Raw genomic sequence first — 4503 nt, 5'->3', positions numbered from 1 at the left:
CCTGGCCATATTCAACTTTTTATGTGGGTGCTGTGGATTTAAATTTGGGTCCTCGTGCTTGTACAGCAGACACCCTACCCACAAAGTCACTCCCCAGAGCCCAGAGATCATTTGTATTGCGTGATCAAACCGTCTCGTTGATGTCGGTGCCTCTTGAACTGGTGTGCTGTCCTGCAATTTCCTATGGGACATTTTACCCCAAAATGTTGATTCTGTATCATGGGTCTCCAGAGCTTGTCGCCAGGCAGTGTGGTTAAAACAGTGAGTTCTGGGTTCAGTGGGAGACCCTGTCTCCCCTCCCCAAAAAGGAGTAGAACGGTAAAAGGCACCCACATTGACCTCTGGCCTCTATACATGCACACCAGTGAGCATACACATGTGCACAAGCACGTGAGCATGCACGCACGCACACACACACACACACACACACACACACACAGTTGTGTGTTCACCTGGATAGATAGCCACAGTGGGTAGCTATTGTTTTTACTTAGCCTTCATTTTGCCTTCTTTGTCTTTTAGGCCCTGCTGGGAATGGAATGCAGGATATCACACACGCCATTCAAATGCTCTGCCACCAAGCTACACCTCTGACTGTCACCTAGACAGGAAAAATTCACAAACCCGCCACAGCTACCATCCCTGCTGAACACTGTAGCTATCCTGTTTCTTCCTAAGTCAATAGAGTTGTCACTAGGAAATGGGGCTTGAAATTTTACAATGAACATCCATTTGTGTATTGTGTATTGGTGCATTGTGTGATACAATTAAAAATGGAAATTGTGGGCTGGGGTGGAGCTGTGTGGTGAAACTCCGCAGGAGAGGGCGGGGGAGAGAACTATGTGTGTAACATAACTTACCCTACAGCTTTTCTTCTCGTGCTTCTGGGCCTTTCTACAGATATACACACACAGGTGAAGAAAAAAGCCTGGAAGGGAACAAACAGGCCAAAACGTTGCCTGACTGAAGTGAGTGAGTGGGCCTGTGAATGAGTGACGGAAGTCTTTGAACTTGTGTCTTTCACAATCAAGGGATGCTACTCAAACAATCAGGGTGAGGAACCCACAGGTCTAATTTCATGGCTGAAAATACAGCAAATAAATGCTCTCGTTTACTTTACTTTACTTTGGGAAGGCCATTTCCTGCCTGGGTGGTTGGTGTCTGTTCCTAGAGTCCAGAGACATGGATCAGACCTAAGCAGGACACACCTGCTTCCTCTCACCCTGCCGGGGGGCCATCACCCCTCATCAGAGTGCACCTGGCTCTGCCCCAGGACTGTGTTTCATTTGAAAGAAATATGGCAGCTTGCCGCTGGGGACTAAAAGCTATGGGAAGGTTCTAGCCAAAGATGTGCAGTTGAAGGCCACATGCCAGACAGATTTTAGGGACTGCTTGTAAGGAAGTCGTCCAAAGTCATGGCCATGAGAAAACAGGATACATGTGATCCTGACAGCGAGTAGACAGAGGATCTTGGTGGCTGTCCAAGCCTGTCTGCATGTCTGTACATTTATGGAATCCAGGGAGAGTATTTGTCCAAGCCACCTGTGGTCACAGTGAACTGAGCGCAACTCTCGCCATTGGCCATGGGTGGCATCACCTTGAGCAAGGACAGAGCTTCTGGGGGGGGGGGGATGAGGTCCGTGTTGAGTGGGCAGGGGAAAGTCAATAGCAGAGGGTTCTTGTCCAAAGCCGAGGGCTAGCGGTGCCTGAGAACCATTATCATCATCAACTAGAGGGCAGGTCCCTCAGTGGTCTCTCAGCAAAGAGCACTACCCAGTGGGATATTTAGATGTCTGTGTTCCTGAGAGTGGACTTACCGAGGTCCCCTCCAAGGGTTGTGTTTGTTCCACAGGGCGGTGATAACTGGTTGACAGTGGGGCAGATCATTTGTACTTCCTGTCTCCTCCCAGTTGAGAACAAACCAAGCAACAAAACTGACGCCGAGTGGGCTTCACCACTTCAAAAACACCCTTTATGACAGTGCTGTTCTCTCCATTTCAATAAAGGAGAGCAATGGGGGCTGGAGAGGCCGTGTCTCGCCAGACTCTGCAGCCTGTGCCCACCAGCCAGACAATTGTGCCTGCCCTTAGCTTCTGGTCCTTTTGTCACTCAAATAGTCCTGGTTTTGGGGGAAAAATTTTTTTTTTCTACAAACCTGTTTTTTTGAATTCTTTTTTTAAAAAAAAAATAACAAAAATGAAACCCAAAACCAACTTTCATTGCATTTATTTACATTTATTTATTAGTGGGGAAGGCATGTGTGTGTCATAGTTGTGTGTGGAGGTCAGAGGAGAGCTTTTGGGAGCCAGTTCTCCCTTCCACCATATGGGTCTGAGGATTGAACTCAGGGCGGCAGGCTTGGTAGCAAGCTTCTTCATCTGCTGGGCTATCTCACTGGTCCATGCCTTGAGTTCTGAAAAGCGTCTTGTGCTGCACTAGATTCTGGGTACAAGTGTAAGGGGAGAAGAATCTGAAGGCTGGAGTTCAGCTGGAGCAATGGAGCCTTGGTCTGATGATAAGAGGCTCCTGTGCAGTGGGCCCGCATCACCAGGAGGGATGCTGTTAGTGTTCTTTTGCTGCTGTAGCTGATTACTGCAAATTTAATGACTTAAAACAATACAATTTACCCTATAGTTCTGGAGGTCAGAGGTCTGAACTGGGTTTCACTGGGCTAAAGGTCTGGGCAGGACTCTTTCTTGCCCAGGACTTTGGAGAGTCGAGGGGTGAATCCATCCCATGTATCTTCCAGCCTCTGAATTGCCTGTGTTCCTTGACTCCTGGTCCCTCCACATTCAAAGCCAGCCCTATGCTGCTCTGTCTTCTGCATTCACCATCAGGCATATTCCAGCTCCTCCGCTTCCCTCTTCTGCCGTTAGGATCCTGGGACTCAAGGGAAGTTTGCTAGTTCAGGTTAATCCTATTTTATGGTTTTCAGTCATACCCGAAACATCTCTTTTTAACACTGGTTACAGAAATGAACACATGTGGATGTCTTGGTGAGTGGACGGGAACATTATTCTGGGTGCTGTTGACTCCTAACCTGGGGTTTGTTTGCTTGCTTGCTTGCTTGCTTTGTTTTTCCTTCTTGGGTGGGTGGAGCCTTAGCTTTGATTTCACCGAGAAAGTAGCAGCTAAATCAAGCTGGGGTATGCCAGGGAGGGAAATACCTTAGCAGAGGGGATGTCTGGGTGAAGAGCAAGCAGGGCACATTGCTGGATTTGTTAGTTATTGATAGATTTGTCACAGTAAAAACCTGGGGCCTTCATTCGGGCTTCCCTCTCACCCCCCACCGCACCCCCGTGCATCTTCCCCTAGGAGGAGTGGCATGTGTGTGCCCACTGATATTTCAACATCAAAGCAGGTCAGGTGTCACGCCCAGGCTCAGGGGCACAGGAAGCCAAGCTTTCCCACAGACAAGGGCAGCAAATGGCTGGCACAGCATAGGCCGCTACAGAAAGGAAATAAGTTGAGCTGTGGCTGAAGCTGGAGGTAGTGTGGCCAGACCCCATCGGCCTTGAAAGGCCAGTTCTTTCTTAAGCTAGTGGTCAGCTAGTGAGGGAGGCGCTGGGTCTCTGCCTTGTCAGTGGAACCCCCTGACACTGTCACCCCCCCCCATGGAATCTTAATATCACAATGCTGTTATGTACTGGTATGTCTAGGCTTCCTGTATAAAGGCAATACAATAATTTTGCCCCCCTCTCTGTCTGTGTATGTGTGTATGTGTAGGGGGTGAATAAGGTAAGGACACTGAATCCAGTGTGGATGGAGTTACAGGCAGTTGTGAGCCGCCTCACATGGGTCTGAGAATGGCACTCAGGTTCTCCACACCATGCACACTCTTAACCGCTGAGCCAGCTCTCCAGTCCTGCTTTGATACTCTAGATTCTTATGGCTCTCCCTTTTGGGAACACCCACATACCTGTCTACTTTATTTCTCTTCATTGCTGTGGCTTTAGAACCCAGAGAAGCTGTGTGAATTTGAACAGTGATGAGGAGTTAACCTTGAACATGGAGATTAAGATTAAGGGGGGGGGCTTTTGATTTCCTGGATTTGGTGTTATCTTTATGCAAGACTCCTCCCTGCATGGTCATGTACTGGGGGCTTGAGTGCAAGCTGCTAAGATTTTGGGAAGTGATTAGGTCCTGGGGACCTTGACCTAATAGACTGATCCCTTGATGGATTCAAAATATAGAGGTGCTGCAATGGAGAAGTTGAGGTCTTGGGGACCACAGGCCGCCCTATCCTCTGCCCTATCCACTGTATATCCCTCTGCTTCCCGCTCCACTGTGCTCCGTTCCTCCCCACCTTGCACTGATCCTTCTCAAACTGTGACCCAAAATAACCCCCCCCCCCGAAGTTGCTTGTGCAGCTTTTCTGTCACACCGATGAAAGTCAGTACATTTAGTCTTTCTGGTTAACACACGTGGGCAGAGATAAAGGTGTAGCTGTCTTCACCTCAGCCAACCAATCACCACCCTGGGAATGCTCACACTGGGCAACTG

This window comes from Microtus ochrogaster, chromosome 1 (assembly GCF_000317375.1).
Source record: "Microtus ochrogaster isolate Prairie Vole_2 chromosome 1, MicOch1.0, whole genome shotgun sequence".
NCBI classification, from domain to species: domain Eukaryota; kingdom Metazoa; phylum Chordata; class Mammalia; order Rodentia; family Cricetidae; genus Microtus; species Microtus ochrogaster.
Note: the sequence above shows the minus strand (reverse complement) of the source record.